We start from the raw sequence: 24,547 nt of genomic DNA on the forward strand, positions 1-24,547 counted from the left end.
CATCATCTTACCCTATTCCTGAGCCTTAATGCACACTGATATGTAGGAACTTAGAAAAAAAATTTAAACACGAGATATTTCATTCTTAGCTTAACTGTTTTCATGCAACTGTTTATTTTACAGGTCTGAAAGAAAGCCAGATATACTTAACTGTGACTATTTTTGGAAGTGTAAACAGTGTATGAATTACTTTTCCTTAATAGAATGGAAGCTTGTTATAAATGGCTATTCATCAATTTCTTTTTACAAATAAGTACCTAAATTCTTATCTGTATGAAAATGTTGTAAAACAATTAATTTAAGAAAGACTCTATCCAGTAGGGTATCGAAGCAGATGCTGAGACTCATAACAAAATTTTGGGCAGAATGCAGGGAATCTTATGGAAGAAGAGGGATGTAGAAAGACTTGGAGGGGACAGGAGCTCCACAAGGAGACCAACAGAGCCAACAAATCTGTGCTCAGAGGCCACTGCAGAGACTGATGAATCAACCAAGGACCATGCATGGAGAGGACCTAGACTCCCTGCTCAGATGTAGCCCATGGGCAGCTTAGTCTCCATGGGGATTCCCTAGTAAGGGGAGCAGGGGCAGTCACTGGCATGAACTCAGTTGCCTCCTCTTTGATCACCTCCCCCTGGTGGAGTAGCTTTACTGAGGCCATAGAGAAAGAAGATCCAGACAGTCTTGGAGGGAACATGGGGCTGGGAGGATATGAGTAAGGGGCTAGAGCTGGGATACAGAGTGAATAAATTATAATAAATAATAATATATAATTAATGAGTTTTATTTTATGCCCTTACACCTTTTTATAAATGGGTCTTTAAAATGAAAGTACAATATTCTAAAATCTATAGTATTTTGAATAACTGCATTTCATTAGATATACTGTTTCTTCACAGTGTATTATATTATAAAAATCTTGTTATAGACATCTCTTGATAATTATTGCTAGGTTTTTTTCCCCTCTTCTGCAATGTTCTCTGAACCTTGGGTACAAGAGTGTTTTGTAGATTCATTTGGACTGTGCTCCACAACTCTGCATTTGATTGGCTGTGGTTTTCTTCATTTGTTTTCTCTGTTTTGAATAGAGATTCTATGATGAGGAATGAGAACTATACTTATCTGTGGGCATAAGGACAGTGTTTACATTGTTGTTAGGGATTCTGCTGGTTTAGTAAAGTGGTGGTTGTAAAGGTTCTTCTCCAGTATTCGTGACTTCGCTAGCACTGTGCAGTTGGCTAGATTTCCAGTAAGTAAGCATTCCATCTTGTGGAAGTCTTAAATAACACTTGGGAACTTTGTTATCACTCAGGTATGCATACCACCATTAGACCTTTAGGGCCAATTAGACCTTTTTGCCATGCCGATTGTTGATATCATTTATAAAAGCATAGCTTGGTAGGACTATTGCTTGCTTCCCATATTTCCCTTATTTGGAAGCTTGCATAACACCTTCTAGTATGATAAAAGCTAGTCCTTGAGGAGGAGGCATTCAAGTTGTTTCCAGCTAAGTGGTCTCTGGGTCCTGCGTCTGAAGTGCATGGTGTCTTTAGCAACAGGGACTTACCTTCTGCACTGGTGGGAACCAAGGGCAATAGCAAAACACTATATTATTTGCTAATCTCTTGGACAGGCCTAATCAGCAATGCAAAAAGAGGGCTTCTCATGTCCGGTATTGGGGTTTTGTTAGGTGATCTTTGGCTCTTGGAGGTTACACCGTCAGCTCTAATGAGAAAAGTTTATTTGAGCTATATATATTTTTTATTTACAAAATGTTTGTATACACAAATGTATTCTTCCCAGCATCTTATAGAAATCTTATAATAGACATTCCTTGATATGTGTTACTCTATTAACCAATAAAAGGGTTCATCCCTGGGAAAGGCTAATTTCCTTCTCTAAGAAGTCAGTAGTTTCCTGTAGTTCTCTGTCAGCAGATGGGAACTCATCAAAATTTCCTTCTTTGACATTAATATTGTCACTTGATATTTCTTTATTTAGTCTTGTTTATGAAGCCATTTCTTCGTAAATTATTCCATACTAGACATCTTGGTATTCTTACTATTGTAATCTTTCCACCCCATCTCCCACAACATTCCTTGAGCCATACACAGCAGGGGCTGTGTAATTCTATTTTTACATTCATTGTAGTATATAGTCAAAATTATCCACTGTTAATAGGAACTCAGAGAGGCCTGGTTTTGATAATTGTTATCTTGGTATGTATTTGAAACACACTTTATACAGCTACATGTGTCAAACCTAGATTCTAGAGTAGGTAAAGAACAAAAATGGACAATTATGTAGATGATGTAGAATCAGGTGAATGAAATGTATCATTTAGCCATATTTTAGTCAAATATCATTGTATAACCTCTTAAAATTATAGAATATTTTGTAGATCACAAAAATAAACACTGAATTCAGAGAGACTGATAGTGAAAGGCACATACAAATGCACACAGGAAGGCACTTATTATATAACAAATTGATAACTTAGACATAAAGAAGAAACAAAATTACTGTGGAAAGTAGTGTCTTCACTGAGCCCTATATTGCTTAAAACAATAAGTTGTGCATCATTGGTAAAATCTTTAAAACATTTCAGAGTATATTACTTATTTTTGTTAGGTGTGTGTATGTAAAATGGATTTTAGTTATTTTCATCTCCCATGTCTTTCCTGTGCTTTCCACCCCTGCTGAAACCGTCTTCGTGTCTGCTTGAGTTTAATAAGGAATGCTTGCTTGAACATAGGTGTACAGTTATTTGCTGGAGTAGAGGTAAGGTATTATTGACTATACCACGGAAGAAAATGAAATCAGATAAACTTCTTAAGGACAGATGAAGCTTCATGGACTCTTTCTCTACTCATGATGAAACATTGAAGGTTCTAATCTTATGCAACTCTTGAATAGTTAAGTACAACTGCTGTGATCTGTTATGTCCAGAAGGCATTGTTTTGGTCACCTAGGTCTATCCACTGACTTTTACATTCTTTCTGAACCTCTTCTATGATATTTCTTGATCCTTGGAGGAGGTGAGATAAGGATAACCTATTTAGGGCCAAGCATATTAGCAGCCTTTGGGCATGTAGCTTTTTGCATTAACCACTGCCTGCTGCAGGAAGCTTTCATGATGAAGACTGAGGCATAGCACTGTTCTATAAATACAAAAACATGAATATTTAGAAGGCAATTTGACATTATGGCCATATTTCAAAACAAATTTTAGTAGGCCTATAATCAAATAAAAAAGTGGTTGGTTGTGAACACAACAGACATTCCTCTATTGTGCTAGAGGGCACATCCATTGCAGATGTACAGATGTACAGTTACTTCGTTGTGTCTGGAAAACACTGTTTATTTGATAGCAACCATCCAGGGATTCTACTCTTTCTGCCTCTTCTTCTGCAAAGATCGTTGAACCATGGAGGGAGGAGTGTGATGTGAATAGCTCACTTAGGGCTTACCACTCCACAGCTTTTTATTCTCTGGAAGTTTACCAGTTGAAGGTCTTTGTTAATTGCCATCTACTGAGAAGAGAGAGCACTGCTGATGAATATTGAGGGATTTACTGATCAATGGATATATCAGTAAGTCATTAGGAGTTATTTAATTTTTTTCATGTAGGTGAATAATATATTGAGCTCTTTTTTAGTGTAGGTGATATAGAGGTCCTTGTGTTCACAGATAAGGACTAGGGAATCAATGTTAAATACAGCATTGTGTATTCAAAAGAAGAGATGCATAACCTGGCATCTACCCAGAAGGTGGGGAGTGTACATGGTGACCCTTAGATATATGTGTGGCCAAGACCACAACACATTATCTTCTAGACCCTTATAAGTGAGTTTGTTTTTCCCTGTTAATATGAGAGCCCAATTTAATGGAAGGACCGAATTATGCTTTTCTTTTCTTTCTTTCTTTTTCTTTTTTAATTCATCTCAGGTGTTTTTTCTTTTTTTTTAATTCTTTATTAATTACACTTTATTCACTTTGTATCCCCCCTGTGGTTCCCTCCCTCCTCCAGTCCCAATCCCTCCCTTCCTCCCCCCTCTGCATGCATGCCCCTCTGCAAGTCCACTGATAGGGAAGGTCTTCTTTTCCTTCCTTCTGATCCTGCTCATTTAGGTCTCATCAGGAGTGGCTGCATTGTCTTCTTCTGTGGCCTGGTAATGCTGCCTCTCCCTCAAGGGGAGGTAATTAAAGAGCAGGCCAATCAGTTCATGTCAGAGACAGTCCCTGTTCCTATTACTTTGGAACCCACTTGGATACTGAACTGCCATGGGCTACATCTTAAATATTAGTGCTGTTGTACCCAAGTCTCACAGACCCCAAAGACCACCAATGAGCCAATTCTGATGCAAACACAGTAGGGTCTTTTTATTAGATTGACTAATTGTAAAGTGCCTTAATAATTGATTTAGGGGTTACAAATAAATTTTAGTGATTAAATACCAAAGTTTAGTAATAAATTATGAAGATGACATGTATATGCATAAATATATATGTGTACATGCATATTAAAGCTGTGTCTTGAGCATTTGAAGTCAGTTGCACTTCATTAGCAATGATCATAGCCAGAGCATAGGCTATGGTCTCCCAAAAGTATTACCAAAATACTAGTTTCAAGGTTAGTATAAGAAAAGTATGGACTATTTCTTCAGTATCTTGTAATATCAGAAGTAAGAAAAGACAGGGATGAAAGATAATTATTTGACAGAATAGCATAGAAGACAACCTGAAATAGCCTTTAATAACCAAAGTTGGAACTGATTGAGCAACAAAATAAACAATAATACTTGATGCTTGAAAAGGGATTAAAATAAGCTTGAGTCATTACTGCTATCAATAACTTATTCAAAATTAAATCAACAACTCATTCGAAAAGAAAAAAGATGGTTTAAAGTGTTGAAAAATAGTTATGCAAATACCACTGTACTGTATGTCACAGACAATCTTATGTGTGTGTTGTGATTAATGGTAAAACAGAGTCTGCATGAACTAAAGCATCTTGTCAGTACACCTACTAACTACAATAATCTTTGGAAAATTCTTTTGCCAGCTTAATTAAACAACCAAGGTGTGCATCACTGGGAATAAATATTAGCATTGTCATTAACCTTTTGGCTTAATTTCCTGAGAAGTTCATAACACTGTTTTTTATGATATTCTTACCAGAATGTTTTTTTCATTCTAATTGAAAATAGCTCTGGTGCAAACTGATATACGTATCAGTTTATATATATATATATATATATATATATATATACTGTTGTAGGACACCATTATGTTGCAGGTGGTTTTTCCTGTTATCCTGGATAACAACTCATGAGATTCAATAAATATTATACCAATACCTAAGCCATATAGCTAGGCTTTTCTCTTACAAGATGAGAAATTAAAATAATACTAATTTACATTTTGCCATGTGACTGGTTACCTGAGCTCAGGCACTATTCATCTTCTCTGCTCACGTATTGCCAGCTGAATCCTGCATGCCTGGCTCTATCCTAGAATCCCTTCTGCCTGCCAGAAGTTCTACCCCTATTTCCTGCCTCAGCCATAAGCCATAGGATTTTTAGTTGACAGGTGTTATGTTCATACAATACACAAGAGAGTCCTTCAGCAATTAATATTAAAATCCTGTACTTTATGTAAGTTGACTTTAGAGGAAATGAATGAAAGAACATATATTTTTTTTTTTTTGCAGTTTTTTTTCCTCCATGTCAGGGTGTGTTTTGAATTTAAAAGTTTAAAAAATACTATTAAAATTAATTGTGATAATGAAAAAGGGATAAAGTAAACAGGAAGAACTGCTTGACTTGTTAGGTCTCGAGAAATAGAGCGAGACTTAGGCTAGAAACCATATTGCAAAGGACAGATTTGTAATACACATGAAAAAATGCTTTTTTAAAAAGTATGTAGTTTTTCTCATATATAAACTGTCCTCGTTAGCTTTAACTGTCAACTTGACACAGCCTGTAGTCACCTGAGAAAGTCTCAGTTGAGAGATTGCTCAGCTCATTTTGGCCTCTGGCATGTCTGCAGAGGACTGTCTTTATCATTAGTTGATGTAGGAGGGCTTAGCTCACTATGAGTGGTTCGATTCTTAGGTAGGTGGTCCTAAACTGTCAAGGCAGCTTAGTTAGCTGAGCTTAGTCAGCTCACTAAGCATGAGCCAGTGTAAGTCATCATGCAACATTTCTCCATGACTTCAGATGAACATTTTGTGTTGTGAATTGTTCATGCTTGAGTTCCTGTCCTAACTTCCCTTAATGTTTATTCACTTTGTATCCTCCCTGTAGCTCCCTCCCTCATCCCCTCCCAATCCCACCCTCTCTCCCCTTTCTCCACCCATGTCCCTCCCCAAGTCCACTGATTGGGGAGGTCCTACTCTCCTTCCTTCTGATCCTAGTCTATCAGGTCTCATCAGGAGTGGATGCATTGTCTTCCTCTGTGGCCTGGTAAGGCTGGTCCCCCACCTCAGGGGGAGGTGATCAAAGAGCAGGCCCTAGTAAAGTGCTTTTATGCTATTCATCTTAGTGCCATCTCTTCCTCTATGGAAGCTTTGTTCTCATAACCCAGGTATTAGTAGAAGGGCAGATGCCTTCCTGCAGAGAATTTATGCTCATGGTTTAGGCAAGGGACAAACCAGAGAGGCCTTTCAGTGTATGCTTTTACTTAATCTGGTTTAAACTCAAAATATTCAATATGACAAAGTGTCAAAGTTTGAGCATCGCAACCTGGGCCACTTCAAGCCAAATAACAAAAGCTACTACCAAGAGTGAAGCATGGGACTGGAGAGATGGCTTAGCAGTTAAGAGCACTGCTCTGCTCTTCCAGAGGTCCTGAGTTCATTTCCCAGCAACCACATGGTGGCTCACAGCCATCTATAATGTGATCTGATCTCTTCTTCTGGCATGCAGGTATACATGCAGATGGAGCACTCATACATAAAATAAGTAAATAAAAAATTAAAAGAAAAGAGAAAGTGTTTTTATTTAAAAGAAAAATAGTGAAGCATGGTCGATTTTAAATGATTGGCCCAACCCTTGAGACATATATTGAAAGTGAGACAATCAGTTCCTTACAATTGTTTGACCTTGAAAATGTTACACACATTTATTAAGTATTTGCGCTACATATATTTCATGTTGACATATTAAAAATAATTATCCTAGTGATTTTTTATACCATCCAAGACACACAGAAGATTTAACTGTTTCATGCTGAAAGGTGTTTGAATAGTCTACATGGTATCATATTGAAACAGGACTCAAACGCATAAATCTTGTGAGTAAATTGACTTAAAAAAAAGTATGTAGTTTAAGTATGAATACTCTTTATAATTATAGATATTGAAGAAGTAGAGGAAAAAGGTTATACTTGGGATGTGCTTTTAAAACTGTAAGCTTAAATACCTTCTCTGCTTTTATGCCCTTACGTAACTGAGGAAGCCCTCACTAAGTCTCCATTGAATGAGAGGAGGAGAAATTGCTTTCAAAGCACTGTTGGAAAATAGGATGCTAACCATAGACGAATCAAGATAAAGGCTGAATTCCAATCACTTTAGGGCACAGAAGTCTTTGTGTGGCATTACTTTATAAATAGTGGAAGTGTGTGTGCAGATTTCAGATGTTACATAAAAGGGGCAGGGAGTTGCTTTCACCAAACAAGACCTAGTTAGTTCAGGACCTTGAATATAATACATGTTCATTAGATTGACTTCTATTGAGTTTTTGAAAAATAAATTAAAAGGCAATCTAAGCATGTCATGTAACAATGAAAAGTTTAAAAATAGGCTATGTTAGCTACTTAGTAATTAAAATGAGCCAACTTTGATTGGTGTTGTTAGCCAGTTTTGAAATATCAACCTTCAAAGCCTTATAAACAGTGAAGTATCACAGCTTTGGCACTAATTGGGTCTTCTAAAGCTTTTAATAAGACTGAATGTCATTTACTTTATCAGTTAACAGATGACTAGATTATAAAGCTCCAAGACTTCCCAAAAGTTTGGCAGGATAGATCATCATTGGTAAAAATCAGCTGCAAAGCTTTTGGCTGAAAGTTTAGGGTTATTAGTGTAGGGGAACCTACAGCAGGAAGAACACAAATCCATTCTGGCTTCTACCAGTCCCTGTATGACATCAACCCTTCTTACCATTTGTTCTAGAAAGTGTGAAGGAGGAGGACTATAAGGACAGAAATAAGTGGCTGGACCTGCTTTCTAGCACCTTTAATTGCTCATTACCTGGCAGCGTCCATCAGGCCCATAGGCTCATCTTGCCCTTTTCTTTTTGCTGCTGCCTCTTGGAGAAAACTAGCAATCTGTTTCTTGAACAAATTCTCTTGATTTCTCTCTGACGTCATTGGCCTTTCTTTCTTTGTATTTTTTTGCCCTTCATATCTGCCTGGCCTCTAAATTTTGCAGCCGCCTAGGGTTTATGTTACTTTCTACTGGTGCATAACAAATTACCATAAACTTGGCGTTTTAAAATAACACCCATTTTACAATCTCAGTTTCTGTGGAGCAGACGTCTAGTCATAACTCAGCTGAATCCTCTTTTATGACTGCACTCAGGCTGTCATCTGCAACTGGGATGTTATCTGAGTAAGAGATTTATTTTTCACACTTTTTCAGGTTGCTGGAAGACTTTATTTCCTTAAGGCATGGGAAGGAAGGGGTCTTCTGTTGAGTGCAGTCTGGTGGTTTTGTGAAGTGGCAGCTAGTGGCCCTTAGTGTTTGTCCTTGCAGGTTCTCTGATGTGTTCCTTTGCAGAAGTTGATTAGCCAGTTGAAAATCATAGAGGGGTGTGAACACCAGAAGGTGAAGAGAGTGGGACACCTAGAAGTCCACTGTCTGTGGATAGTTCTCTGCATTTCATTTTTATTTTGTCACTCACTCGCTCATGTATCTCATGTTTTTAAAATTATAAACTCATGGGCTGGCACTTTGATCACCTCCCCCCTGAGGGGTGAGCAGCCTTGCCAGTCCACAGAGGAAGACAATGCAGTCAGTCCTGATGAGAGCTGGTAGATGAGGGTCAGATGGAAGGGGAGGAGGAACTCCTTTATCAGTGGACCTGGAGAGGGGCATGGGAGGAGAAGAGGGAGGGAGAGTTGGATTGGGAAGGGATGCGGGAGGGGGTTACAGCTGGGATACAAAGTGAGTAAATTGTAATTAAGAGGGAGCAGCCTTACCAGGCTACAGAAGATGACAATGCAGCCACTCCTGATGAGATCTGATAGACTAAGATCAGAAAGGAGAGGAGGACCTCCCCTATCTGTGGACTTGGGGAGGGGCATGCGTGAAGAAGGGGTTGGGAGGTTGGGATCGGAAGGGGAGGAGGGAGGAGCTTATGGGGGGATACAAAGTGAATAAAGTGTAATTAATAAAAATAAAAATAAAAAAGAGGAAAAAAATAAAATTTAAAAAATTATGCCTTCTAGACAGCTTATATTTCATGAATGCACAGCCCCAAATCAGTTTTTCTAATGACATGATTTTTCAGTACCTCAAATTGCCAACTTTCCTTTCAGTTGCTCACATCAAAGACATGTGTATCATCGCATACCTCACATTCTTTTATATGTCATATTTACTTATCAGAAAATTTTGTTCCACCTATTTCCAAACTATTTCTTCTTCATCAAAGTTCTCCCTACTTCATTCTCTGCAAAACTACATACTCTAGAGTCTTTCAGATGCCTTTTGTGGTAGACTCCTGTCATACATTCAATGCACATCCCATTTGTCTTTCTAAATGAGGATTAATCACCTTCGCCTGTGTCCACTTTCTTGATTATCTTCTTTAGGTGTGTAGATTTCATTATGTTTATCATATCTTGTAGGTCTATATAAGCGAGTATATACCAAGTTTGTCTTTCTCCTTCTGGGATACTTCACTCAGAATGACACTAAGACTCATAACCAAACCCTCGGCAGAGTGCAGGGAATCATATGAAAGAAGGGAAGTTAGTATGATATGGAAAGGATAGGAGCTCTACAAGGACCAAATATATCCGGGCACAGGGTCTTTTCTGAGACTGACACTCAACCAAGGACCATCTATGGATATAACCTAGAACTTCTGCTCGGATGTGGCCCGTGGTAGCTCAGTAACCAACTAGTTTTCCAAAGTAAGGGGAACACGGACTATTTCTAACAGGATCTCAAGGGGATGGCTGTTTGACCCCCCCCCCCCCCAGGGGAGGAGCAGTCTGTTAGGCCACAGAGGAGGACTTTGCAGCCAGCCCTGAAGATACCTGATAAAACAGGGTCAGATGAAAGGGGAGGAGGTCCTCCCCTATCAGTGGACTTGGAAAGGGGCAGGGAGGAGACCAGGGAGGGAGTGTGGGGTTGGGGAGGGAATGAGGGAGCGGGATACAGCTGGGACACAGAGTTAACAAAATGTAACCAAAAAGAAAAATAAAATTAAAAAAAAAACCCCAAAAAAACTACATACTCTAGTCTTTGTTCTTCTTGAAAATTTTTTTCATGCATTCCCCAAACTTGCTTGTTTGCTATACTTTGAGTAGATGATACACAGTTCCATGTATAGGCCCTTTCTGGCCATTTTGTATTTGCTGGAGGCCTATTTTCTTCAGATGAATTGCTAACTTGCACACTTTCTTTGGGAAAGGAGACACAAAAGAATTCTTTGCTTTCCCTGCCGTTGTTGTTTATTCCAAATAGTGCTCATAAAGCTCAGCTCTACTCTTTTTCATCATGACACATACCATCTTACAACACTGACATTGTGTGAGCTCTTGTTTAAGATCCCCATTCCCTGCAAGAATGTGGTTATCACTTATGGAGGTTGTGTACAGATAAGAGTAATCCCAACTGGGGTTGAGAAAAGTTTACAGTTTTTTTCTTACAGTTTCTTTCTTTCTTTAATTACATGTCCTTTGTATGCAAACATTTGGTTCTGATGGAATAGTCTGTGATGTTTTCTGGGTAACACAACATACTCATCTGTCCTCGTTTTCAGTTTCTCTGAAAACTCATATTGCTTTTTCTACTGTGTTTGTAGGAAGCTGGGTCAGAACTTTTGAGGAGATTGTCTGCACTCGAAGGACTCTGCAGGTAATGAGAAAATAAGGAGAGTGGGTTACAGTGCACACACACACACACACACACACACATATTGTCTCTATCATTCACACTCACACATTCCTTTTTTATGGGGTGGTGGTGGAAGGAATTAAAAGGTCTGATAAGGGAGTTTGTTAAAAAAATAGAGTTCACAAGGGTACCATATTTTAAATGTTTGTACTTAACGACACTATTTATGTTAATAGGATTCAGTCTAATGATGGGAAGAATAAGAGGTCAATACAAGTTAATTTGACAAAATATTTCCAAAATAAAACATTATCAGGAGAAAAAGCTTTCTGTGATATTTAACTTCATAGTGTTAACCACACCAACAGTAGACTGCAGAAGAAAATATATGTACTGTCAGCTAACATACACAAGAGAGAAGCACGTGAAAATAGTATCTAATTAGAAAAAAAAATCTTTTTGGCCAGCTGAGACCACCAAGTATTTTAAAATGTCATTTATCATTTTAGTGTTAAGAGCGCCCCCTGGTGTGACTGTATAATCATATGTTTATGGAAATTTTACATTTTTATTTTATTTTTTAAAGAATCTCCCTTTACTATCAGATGGCGATGGGCCTTCTTTTCATGCTAGCTTGAACAGCATGTGTATTGTGTGTAGCTTTCCACTGAAATGCAGTAGAAAGGTTTTTCTATCCTTGCTCATATCTAGGATCAGTATGAAAGCAGAATATGGGAATATGTGATTTCTAAAGTTCTTTCTCTTATGCTAATGTATCACTTAGTAATTGTGCAGTTATACATACTAATGTAATTGTGACAGTATCTATGATTTTTGATGTTAACCTTGTTGTGGTAAATTGCTGTAAACAATTCATTCTTGGTAAATTCATGGCATTTTGATAATTAAACAAGAAAACTGGATTATGTTTGTCCATCATGTGAGAAATGACACAAATCTTGAGACCTTCTAGAAGCATGCTCTTCCTCTATAGCTACTGACCTTGAAACGTAAATACTCCTCATCCTGTACCATGTTCAGGGATCTTAGCTTTCCCCTGCCACCCAGTAAGAATGTCTTGCCAAATATTCCCAGTCATGATCAGCAGAGTACTGATTTATAACTGCTAGTTTTCCTTGTATTTAGAAGTAATTAAATCATCCTTGTGAAGTGAAATTGCATGTAATATTTTAAAACACACATCTATAGATTTCTCAGTGGTAATTATTTTCTCCTATTCTCCCTTTCTAGACTAAATGTTACTGATTGTTCCTTACAAGCTTTGTTTGTGTCATCACTGTGACAGTCGCAGGGCTACTGTATTAAGATGGCTTTGTTTTTGTCTTCTTTTGTAGATTCCCCTTTCACCATCAACCAGGTATGTACTTAGAGTAGCCCCCCCCCCTTTTTTTTTGTAACTGTGTTCCAATCTTACTTTTCACATTTACAATAGAAAAATAGAAATTGTGGTGTTTGGGCAGACCAGTGACTCATATTTTAAGGAAGAATGCAAAATACATGTCACCGGGCATTGTTAATATATACTTTATAGTTCAGGCTCACTCTATGTCAGACTTCGGCAGAGTGAGCATTTCTTTATATAAGACATCTCTGTAGATACTATTAGAGAACTCCCAAATGTGGAAGTCACGATCCTGATCAACCATTCCTAATTATGTAATGGGTATACAACCACATTAATGATTGCACACATTCATAACTACAACTGTTGATGGTATTATCATAAGGACTAACAGTCACATAATACATGCACATAGATGAAACCAGGATTTTGGAGACACTGAGGGGCTCTTCTGAGATGTGTGCATTTACAGGGAAACCAGAATTACTTTGGGAACTTAATTCTTCAGGGAAACTGTCTCAAACTAGGGTTAGCATTAAATGTTGCACTATTATACATAATAGAAAAGGAGGATATAGGATGTACATATTTTAAAATGCTGCTTGTTTCTTTCTTATTCAGCATATCTTTTAATTTTTCTAAACTTGTTCTTATGCACTTTGCCATTTTCTTTATGTAACCACGTATTTGTATTGTTTTTGTGAAGCTCCCTTTGTGCTTCTTATAGGTATTTTTCTGATTTTTTTATTAGCAGATTTTTCTCTTACATTGTTATAGTGGCCAAAATGATGTTTATTGTCTCATGAATAATAGTTTTGAAGGTTACTAAGTAGCTCACCATGGAGATTCCATGTGAACAACCCTGTTCTTTGTTTAACAGATCCTAGTGCTGCCTATTTTCCATTTGTCCTTTATATTTGCTCTAGGAAGCAGCTCTTCCATGATAGTTCAAAAGCACATTGTTTTGATTGTTTTCTGTGCTCTGGACAGTCTTATGGTTTGATATAATTATACTATAATTATATTATACAAATATAATACAAATATAATTATATTTACAAATATAATACAAATATAAGTATATTATATTTGTAAATTTGCTTTTGTTTCTTGTACCTGGGTGTTCACATTTATTGTTGTTTTTTTAAAACTTTTATTAATTACACTTTATTCACTTTGTGTTCCCCATAAACCCCTCTCTTCTCCCCTCTTAGTCTCACCTTCCCTCCTCCTTCTTCATGCATGGCTTTCCCCAAGTCCACTGATAGGGGAGGTCCCCCTCTCCTTCCTTCTGATCTTAGTCTATCAGATCTCATCAGGAGTGGCTGCATTGTCATCTTCTGTGGCCTGGCAAGGCTGCTCCTTACTCAGGGGGAGGTGATCAAAGAGGAGGCCAATCAGATTATGTCAGAGGCAGTCCCTTTTCCCATAACTATGGAACCCACTTGGACACTGAACTGCCATGGGCTACATCTGTGCAGGGGGTCTAGGTTATCTCCATGCATGGTACTTGGTTGGAGTATGAATCTCTGGAAAGACCCCTGTGTTCAAATTTTCTGGTTCTGTTGCTCTCCTTGTGGAGTTCCTGTCCTCTCCAGATCTTACTATTTCCCACTTCTTTCATAAGATTCCATGTACTCTGCCCAACAGTTGGCCATAAGTCTCAGCATCTGCTTTGATAGTCTGCAGGGTAGAGCCTTTCAGAGGCCCTCTGTGGCAGGTTCCTAACTTGTTTCCTCTTTTCTTCTACTTCTGATGTCTATCCTCTTTGCCTTTCTGGATAGGAATTGAGCATTTTAGTCAAAGTCCTCTCTCTTGATCAGTTTCTTTAGATGTACAGAGTTTAGTAGGTATATCCTATATTACATGTTTTTAATCATTGCCTATACCAAGATCTACCACTAGAATCCATTTAGGAGCATATAACCAAAGGACTAAAATCTACACAATAAAAAGATTGCTGCGTATCTGAGTTTATTGTGTGTTTACATTAGGCAAGTTGCAGAAGACATACATGCATATCAGATAATCAGTAAAGAAAATGTAGTGTATGTAGGTTTTTGGCTGCTTTTTGGAGACTGCTTGCTTTTGTGTTGGAGCTGTTTTGTCTTTTGGGACCTGACTAGATGAACAGGATATAAGTAGCTATGCATGTTCTTATGCGCACTAGGATAAGGTATCACGTGACTCAGCATGCATCAAGCTCATGAAAAACAGTTTAACTCTCATGTTGAATCAGTGAGTGAATGAAAAAGAATCAGAGCTATGCTAATTTTTTATCCTCATTTCTGCCCAAGAGATATGCAGGCTCCCTTTGTTCCATGCTCAAGTGCACCTGGTTAATTAGCTTTTTAATTTTGAACTTGTTTAATAGTTGTGAAATCAGTCTTTACATTTCCAAATCCTCTGGTACTGTTTTAGTTTATACTTTTATGCTAGACAATTAGAACAGAGTCTCTTCATTGGACTCCCTGACTCTAGTTTTACCCCATACCAATAAATTGTACCTACTGGAACATGGCTAATTTCCCTAAAGTATATAATTAATAACCATTTAAAATGAGTCAGTGTCTTTTGTCTTTGTTCCTGCTTACTTTGATTCTAGCTTAACTCATTACCATTGTCTCTACTCTTGAACTTTGTGTTGGGTCTTACTGAAACCTTTGCAAATGATAGAATGCTTCCCTTCTCATCTTCCCTATGCCTTCATGTAGCCAATGCCCTTCTGTACCACTCTTATTTAGTGAGTCCTTTTCATGCTCACCTTTACCTTCTAGGACACTTTTCCAGACAAAAATTGTACAACACATAATGCATCTCTTCAGTAGCCAACTCTAAAGACCCTTTATTTGCGATTTCATTTTACAGAGCGTGCTAGCTGGTTTTATGTTGACTTGACACAGCCAGAGTCACTGGACAAAAGGGAACTGCAGTTGAGAAAATGCCCCCATGAGACCTGGCTGTAGGCAGGCTTGTAAGGCCTTTTTTTAAATTACTGATTGATATGGAGGGGACCGGCTCATTGTGGATGGGGCCATCCCTGGTCAGGGAGTCCTGGGTCTTATAAGAAAGCAGGATGGGCAAGCCACAAGGATTAAGCCAGTAAGTGGGCTCTCTTCCATGGCATCTGCTCAGCTCTGTCTTCAGGTTCCTGCTCTGTTTGAGTTCCTGTCCTGACATACTTTAATGATGAGCAGTGATATGGAAGGGCAAACCAAATAAAGTCTCTTCTCCCCAGCTTGTTTTTTGGTCATGCTGTTTTATCACAGCCTTAGTAACTCTTAAGTCGGACAGAAAGTGGGACCAGGACAGTGGTTGTATTTCTGTGACAGACCTGACCATGTGTTTGGGGAGGGTTTTGGAATGACTTTGTAATTTTGGGTGATGCTGTTCTTGGGAGTTTCGAAGATGAGAATGTGGAGAACAAATGCAGACATTGGAGGACTGGCTTGTTAGGTTTTAAAAGGGTGTTTGAGAGTTTCTTAATGACTCTTTCAGAGCCATTTACTATTTTGAATTAGTAATCTTCTATTCTGGTTAGTTGGGGATGAAGAATCAACTGTGATTAACAAGATACCTGAACCACCAAAGTGAACCCTTTGTTTTTCTGAGACTATTGGGGCTGGTCAGCTAGTTCTGAGAGACTGATGATGAATAAGAAGAAACCAGCAGTCAATGAGGTTAGTCATTTGGAAGTCCTTCCTCAGAGTCAACAGTGCAGGTTGTGTTTCAGAGGCCACCAAGGTTGCACCTTGTTCTGGGAGCAGAACTTAGTATAAGAGTCACCCAGGTGGTGCTGGGTTTAAAGGCATGAAGTGGCCTTGGAGAGCAACTGAGGTTTGGCTTTCTTTGACAAGGTTGGAGTCCCTGAAGACAAACAGGGAGGTGCTAACGGTGAAAGTGTAGCCACATTTCAACCAGAGACTCCAGCATTTTTGGACATGTCAGTACATCTCCAAATGGGATGAATGACAAGGACAGCAACAGGTGCGAGGTGAAGCTGGCCTGAGCCTTGGAGACAAACAGTATTTGTGATGCAGAGGGAAGAGCCATAGAAGTGACCCAAGCACTTTGGAGGAACCCAGAAGATCATGAGTGAATCCCAGATGTTTGAGTTATTTATACTGTTGTGAATGGGGCTACCCATGGGCAGATGGGTTCTATAAGAAAACAGGCAGAGCAAGCCATGAATAGCAAGCCAGGAAGCAAGCAGTCTTCCATGGCTTCAACAGAGGCTCCTGTCTCCTGCACTATTCTTACCGTGGCTTCCTTTAATGATACAGTGGTATGGAAGTGGAAGCCAAATGAACCTTTTTCTCTCCAACTTGCTTTTGGTTATGGTGTTTTATCATAGCTATAGTAACCCTAACTAGGATACAAAGTGTAACTTGAAAGGTAAATGATGTTATATCACCAATTGAATAGCAGTGCTGGGAATAATACAGAAAGTGTTAAGGAAAAACAGTATTTGTGAAGTCCATGAAAAAAATTTAATAAAAAAGGGAGGAGGTCTTATGTTAGGATCCCATAAAACCCGCTAATTTGTTCAGGATTGAAGCTGGTAGTTTGAAAGGCCTACTCATGCTAACTACTACAACAGGAGGCCAATTTTACCCTGCTTCATTTATATCAACTCTTTCAACAGCATGTAGCCTTTGGTGCTGTATGCAACACACACTCATTTGTTCATTTATTACTATGAGAGACAGTCTATCATTGCCTTATCTTTATTCCTTCCTCTTATTCTTTCTTCAATCCTGGAAATTGTGTGTGTTGATATCTGTCTTATATCTGTGAGGAAAAGAAAGACCAGGGTTTGTTCAGATTTGAACCCTGACATTCTTGAACTTGTAGGCTAAAACCAGTAAGTGTTTTTTCTTTTATTATTGTTATTTTTTAAATTTTAATCACAGGCCATTCACTTGTATCGCAGCCGTAGCCTCCTCCCTCTTTCTTTTCCAATCTCCTCATCTCCTCTCTGCCCCTTCCAAGTCCACTGATAGGGGGTGCTTTTTCTTATAACCACTGTGTTGGATTTAAACCATTGTTTCTAGGGGTTTCTATTTCATAATTCCATAATTGATAAGTTAATAGCATATGTTTTTCTTTGCTTTACTTATATTTTGTATTTTTGTTAGTATTTTGTTGTTTGTTTGTTTTTCTTTTTTTCAAAACAGGGTTTCCCAGGCTAGCTTTGAACTCAAAGAGATCCAGCTACCTCTGCCAACAAGTGGTGAGATTAAAGGTGTGGGCCTCCACCCAATTGTATTTTGTATTTTCATTATTTATTTAATCACTTTATGGCCTGATCACAGCCACGTCCCTCCTCTTCTCCCAGCCCAATCCTCATACCGTGCTCCCCCACTCTCCACTTCTCCTCAAAGAAGGGTATTTTTAAATTCACAAATCATGTGTTGTATTCTGTTGCTACAGTATACTTGTTTAGACACTAAGTTTTTTAAATTTATTTATTTTTAAAATTAATTATGGTTTATTCACTTTGTATCCCAACTCTAGCCCCCTCACTCTTCCACTTCCAATCTCATCCTCACTTTCTCTTCTCCCCTTGACCCTCCACCAGTGCACTGATAGGGGGAGCTCATCCTCCCCTTCCATCTGACCCTAGTCTAGTCTATCAGGTCTCATCAGGACTGATTGTCTTCCTCCGTGGCCTGGCAAGGCTGCTCTTCCTTCAGGGGGAGGTGATCAAAGAGCATGCCACTGAGTTCATGTTAGAGACAGTCTCTCTTCCCCTTACTAGGAAACACACTTGGAGACTGAAATGCCATAGGCTACCTCTGTGCAGGGGTTCTAGGTTATCTCCATGAATGGTCCTTTGTTGGATTTTCAGTCTCAGAAAAGACCCCTGGGCCCAGATTTTTTAGTAGAGAAAAAATGACACTAAGTTTTAAACATCACTCTTGTGCAAATGTCCTTTGATCTTATGAAAGCACAAAAAGATAAAATGCATTACAGTATGCAATGCCATATGAGATAGCCTCACAGAATGCACATGGAGAAAATATGAAGATAAGCAGACAAGAATATATCCATTTGGCCAGGGAATCCCTAAAAAATAGCACATATTGTAAAACCTGGAAATGAATCTATCACGTGAGATATGAGCCTTCAGGGGCAGAACCTCTTTCTTGTTCCCTTACATGACACAGTGTAGGTAGTCACTTATCTGTAAGTGTCAGCCTTGCTGCCTCTTAATAATCATGAAAATGAGTACAGTCTAGGCAACTAAAGATAAAACTCCCACTTGAAGTTACTGACAGGCTGTCTTTGGAAAGCCAAATTGGTGAGAGCAATCTACAGAAGGGGCAGAAACTAACACAGGAAGTTGCCAGGGATTCTCTTGACATACAGACTGAAAAACAGTAAGCCAGAAGCTAAAAAGAGGGAGGTGGTAAACAAGACACTGAAGCTCAGTTGTTGAAAGACAAGAGTTAGTTAATGGACAGCAGCATCAAAACATCAGGCAGCCAACAGCTCGGAACAAAATACAGAGAGGGAGGTCTAGGGAACAAGAATCCCCAAGAGAGCACAGAAATAGGCTGCTCTGCTCCAGGCCTCTTGGAAAAGTCTCTTTGAGGGAAGCCAGATGCAGACCATAATAAGGACCCTATTTATAAAACCAACGAGGTTCAAATGAGCTAAAATGAAACAAGGATCCCAAGACATAAAAATTATAATGTGTCATTGTACAGAAGTGGCATTCAATGCTCAAAGAACCTAATTCAAAAGAAGGTTCAGGGACACTGGCATAGATTTCAGCACCTGATGTAGAGATGATTATCTGTTGGTTGTTTGCTTTAGTGTACACTCTGTACTGGAAGAGTCCCAGCAAAATCAAAATGAACACAATGAGGAAATTTTGGGGTTGGGCTAGATTTTGAGGTTGCAGTTTAGAATTTTGGGGTCTTGGGATAAAGTACAGAAAGAAAATTGAGAGAATTGCTGTTTTTTTTTCTGACATCTTGGTAAAACCAGTAGATGAATAAGAGGAAAGTTGCCATTGGTGTAGGTTTGAATAATATGTCTCCAGTGTGCATAAGAACCTTGTTTTGGAAGTAGCTATGAATACTACTACATAAACCATCTAGATATGTTGATCACAACGTAGTCTATACTTTGATGCCAGCTAGGAATTACGGACTAAATATGCTTTGATGCATGAGTACAAGGGTCTGATAGAGTTCTCTGATAGTTCATTTGTAATGCAAAACCTATCTTCCTAAAAATTCAGAGTGACTAAAAAGGATAATAGGTATTTTGGCTTTATGAGTATATTCTGCATGATTATTTTATGTAATAAGGGGCAATAGTGTCTATTTTAAATTATCTAATAAAGACATACTGAATATCACAAGAATATTGGTGTGTGTGTGTGTGCGCGCACGTGTGTGTGTGTGTTTGACAGGGATAGAGAGAGAGCGTGAGAGACTTTAAAAACTGTAAGGGAGACAGCCTTTACTTATGGCAGTACAAGTTATCTTGCACAATGCTGAATGTCATAGAACAGAGGCTTTTATACTGTCTTTCTTAATTCAATGCTGTTGTAGAATGTGCCAGCTTTTGTAATATTTTCTTGAAAATATTTGAACTGAGTCGGTTGCCTGACCTATGGGACATGTGATGTATTCTTCACATTCATCTTCTGGTAATAACCCGGATGTCAGAAGGAATGGTATTTGCTTTAATTTCTTTGTGTAGTTTGTCTCATGACCCAAGACTCCTAAAACATTTAGTCAAAATCCAGAATTTTCTCTATGTTGATTTCACGTTTGCTATGATGAATATACACTTCAAAATCTGCACTAAAACAAACAAGAAACAACTGTCTCAAGACCAAATGAAACCAGAATTGGATGTTGTAAAACATTCATTTTACTATTTTTAAATGTATAATTCTATAGAATTAATAATATCCAAAGGTAATACTGTTTTTCAAACTTTAGATGTCTAAGTTTCAGTAAAAATCCATTTTAAGTTTTTCTCTATGCTTTCAGTATTGATAATTTCAATTACTTCAAATTTGACCTTTTAAATTAAGTTCTGATCATTTAATACTTAAGTTTTCCATTTTCATTTTTATTGTTATTGTGCTCTTTTTTCATGCTTTACCATCTTTGGTAATTTTGAAGTGTAACAGACAAAAAAATCAAGACATAGCATAGAAACATATAAAGCAGAAGGCTGCATGATCTTTTCTGTTACTGTAAAATACAAGTTCTATGTTTTGAGAATCATAAAACTCACTCTGGTGGTTTATAGGTGGGAGCTTTGGGAGGTGATGGGGATTAGACAGGATGGAGTCTGCAGGTAAAGGTGGCCATATCTGAGTAGAGTCCAGACAGAAGCATACTCCTTCTGTATTGCTGTAGGACACTGTTAGTAAGTAGACTTTCGCCAGATGTAATCCTTTAACCTCGGACAAGAGCTAGGAGGCAAAATAATCCCACTATTTTTAAATTTACTCAGTCTGTAGTATTGCATTAGTAACAGTGGAAACCAGAATAAGATAGTATACAGTAGCTGGGAATGGTAGCTCATGCCTTTAACCCCAGCACTCAGGAAGCAGAATCAGGTTGATCTCTGTGAGTTCGATGGCCAGCCTGGTCTACAAAAGTGAGTCCAGGCCAGCCTTATTTCACATAGAAACCCTATCTTGAAGAACAAAACAAATAATAGATAGTATAGAGTATCCATTTAAGTGATTTTAGAATTCAGTGGTAGTCATAGTATTCACAGTGTTGCCTAAAACAATCACCACTTTTTATATAAAAATATTTTCATTACCCGAAACAGAATAACTATTTCATATAGCATCTTGTTTTTATCTTTCTACAACATGGGAATCTCTAATGCACTTTGCCTCTCTGGTTTTTTCTTTCTCAGTTCATATAAATATTATCATATTGACCATTATTGCATGCACTCACTTCACTTTGTATTCTGTTTTCAAGTTTATCCAGCTTCATTCCTTTATGTGGCTGAATTTTCTATTGATGAACATCTGAGTTGGACACCTGAGTTGCTTTGTTTTGTTTGTGGTGTGTATTGGGGGAAAGGGGAGTGAAGGAGAGGGAGGAGAGAATGTATGGCCAGTGCCCTGGAGGCCAGAAGAGAGCATCAGACCCCCTACAGCTGGAGTTATAGGCAAACTCATGTCTTCTGCAAGAACAGTACATTTTTAGTGCTGAGCCACCTCTCAGCTCTTGTTCCTACTTTTTCACTGAACTAAATCTCACAACAAACAATGTTTTTGTTGTTGTCATGTTTTATTTTTTACTGGTTTTAGAAGCAATCATTATCATCGTAGGATATTTTCAAGCTACGAAGTACTGAGTTTACTAATTTTGTTAAAAATTACAAATCTTATGACCTGCATACTATTTTGCCTCAGTGCAAGTATACCTGGAGGTACCTGTAATATTGATGGAGTTTGCAAATTGTCCTTTATTATGATTATAGTATTGTTTTTACCAGCAGTGAAGAATAATGTTTATATCTTAAGGTCATCTCATCACTACTGTATATACTGTATATTATCAAATATGTTAGGAAAAATATAGGCCATTCTTTTTTTTAAATTAAAAATATATTTTTAAAAATGAAAATACAATACTACAAATGCCACAGAATAATAAGAAATCGGCATAGGTTGTTCTTTATACAGAAAATATATAATTTGTGCTTAAAATTTAAATGGATTACCGTGGGGTTGGTGAGTTTTTTTTTTATTAATTACACTTTATTCATTTTGTATCCCCTCATAAGCCCCTCCCTCCTCCCCTCCCGATCCCACCCTCCCTCCCCTTTCTGCATGCATGTCACTCCCCAAGTCCACTGATAGGGGAAGTTCTCCTCTTCTTTCTGATCTTAGTCTATCAGTTCTCATCAAAAGTGGCTGCATTGTCCTCTACTGTGGCCTGGTAAGGCTGCTTCCCCCTCAAGGGGAAGTGATCAACGAGCAGGCCAATCAGATTATGTCAGAGGCAGTCCCTCTTCCCATTACTATGTAAACCACTTGGACACTGAACTGCCATGGGCTACACCTGTGCAGGGGTTCCAGGTCATCTCCACGAATAGTTCTTGGTTGGAGTATGATTTTCTGGGAAGTTCCCTGTGTTCAAATTATCTTGTTCTGTTGCTCTCCTTGTGGAGTTCCTATCCCCTCCAGCTCTTACTATTTCCCACTTCTTACATAAAATTCCATTCACTCTGCCCATAAGTTGGCCATCAGGCTCAGCATCTGCTTTGACAGTCTATACTGCAGAAGCTTTCAGAGGCCCTCTGTGGCAGGTTCCAAGGTTGTTTCCTGTTTTCTTCTGGCTTTCAGAGGCCCTCTATAGCAGGTTCCGAGGTTGTTTCCTATTTTCTTTTTCTTCTGATGTCCATCCTCTTTGCCTTTCAGGATGGGGATTGAACATTTTAGTTAGGGTCTTCTCTTTTGCTTAGTTTGTTTACATGTACAGATTTTAGTGGGTTAATTTATATTGTATGTTTATATGAGTGAGTATATACCATGCATGTCTTTTTGCTTCTGGGACAACTCACTCAGGATGATCCTTTCCAGGTCCCACCATTTACCTGCAAATTTCATGATTTCCTTATTTTTCATTGCTGAGTAATACTCCATTGTATAGATGTACCACAGTTTCTGCATCCATTCTTCAGTTGAGGGGCATCTGGGTTGTTTCCAGCTTCTGGCTATTACAAATAAAGCTGCTACAAACATGGTTGAGCAAATGTCCTCTTTGTGTACTTGCGCCTCTTTTGGGTATATGCCTAGGAGTGGTATGGCTGGATCTTGAGGAAGCACTATTCCTAGTTGTCTGAGAAAGCGCCAGATTGATTTCCAGAGTGGTTGTACCAGTTTACATTCCCACCAGCAGTGGAGAAGGGTTCCCCTTTCTCCACAACCTCTCCAGCATGTGTTGTCCCTTGAGTTTTTCATCTTGGCCATTCTGATAGGTGTAAGGTGAAATCTCAGGGTTGTTTTGATTTGCATTTCCCTAATGGCTAATGAGGTTGAGCATTTCTTTAAGTGCTTCTCTGCCATTCGATATTCCTCTGCAGAGAATTCTCTATTTAGCTCTGTACCCCATTTTTTAAGTGGATGACTTGGTTTGTTGCTTTTCAGCATCTTTAGTTCTTTATATATATTGGATATGAGTCCTCTGTCAGATAAAGGGTTGGTGATGATTCTTTCCCAATCTGTAGGCATTCGCTTTGTTTTGATGATGGTGTCCTTTGCTTTACAGAAGCTTTTCAATTTCATGAGGTCCCATTTATTGATTGTTGCTCTTAGAGCCTGTGCTGTTGGTGTTCTGTTCAGGAAGTTTTCTCCTGTACCAATGAGTTCTAGGGTATTCCCCACATTTTTTTCTAGCCGATTTAATGTGTCTGGTTTTATGTTGAGGTCTTTGATCCACTTGGACTTCAGTTTTGTGCAGGGTGATAAGTATGGATCTATTTTCATTTTTCTACATGTAGACATCCAGTTGGACCAGCACCATTTGTTGAAGATGCTATCTTTTTTCCATTGTATGGTTTTGGCATCTTTGTCAAAAATCAGGTGTCCGTAAGTGTGTGGGTTTATTTCTGGGTCTTCTGTTCGATTCCATTGATCCACCATTCTGTTTCTATGCCAGTACCATGCAGTTTTTATAACTGTTGCGCTTGAGTACAGCTTGAGATCAGGGATGGAGATACCTCCAGAAGATCTTTTATTGTAGAGGATTGTTTTAGCAGTTCTCGGTTTCTTGTTATTCCATACGAAGTTGAGAATTTTTCTTTCCAGGTATGTAAAGAATTGTGTTGGCAATTTGATGGGAATTGCATTAAATCTGTAGATTGCTTTTGGTAAGATGGCCATTTTTACTATGTTAATCCTGCCAAGCCATGAGCACGGGAGATCTTTTCATCTTCTCATATTTTCCTCTAATTCTTTCTTCAGAGACTTGAAATTTTTTTCATACAAGTCTTTGACTTGTTTGGTTAGGGTTACACCAAGGTACTTTATGTCCTTTGTGGCTATTGTGAAGGGTGTTGTTTCTCTAATTTCTTTCTCAGCCCTTTTGTCTTTTGAATGCAGGAGTGCT

General features: G+C 38.4%; 1 protein-coding gene across 1 annotated transcript in view; it reads left to right on the forward strand.

Moving 5' to 3' along the window:
* Positions 1-24,547, forward strand: part of LOC129692922 (cytochrome c oxidase subunit 7B2, mitochondrial-like) — a 128,892-nt gene that overhangs the window by 23,253 nt on the left and 81,092 nt on the right. Inside the window, exons 2-3 of the mRNA XM_055629462.1 lie at positions 11,040-11,092; positions 12,427-12,449. The gene's annotated coding sequence lies outside the window, so the exon portion shown is untranslated. The remainder of the gene's footprint in view (positions 1-11,039; positions 11,093-12,426; positions 12,450-24,547) is intronic.

The sequence above is a fragment of the Psammomys obesus genome, unplaced genomic scaffold (assembly GCF_907164565.1).
Source record: "Psammomys obesus unplaced genomic scaffold, mPsaObe1.curated_primary_1811, whole genome shotgun sequence".
Lineage (NCBI taxonomy): Eukaryota > Metazoa > Chordata > Mammalia > Rodentia > Muridae > Psammomys > Psammomys obesus.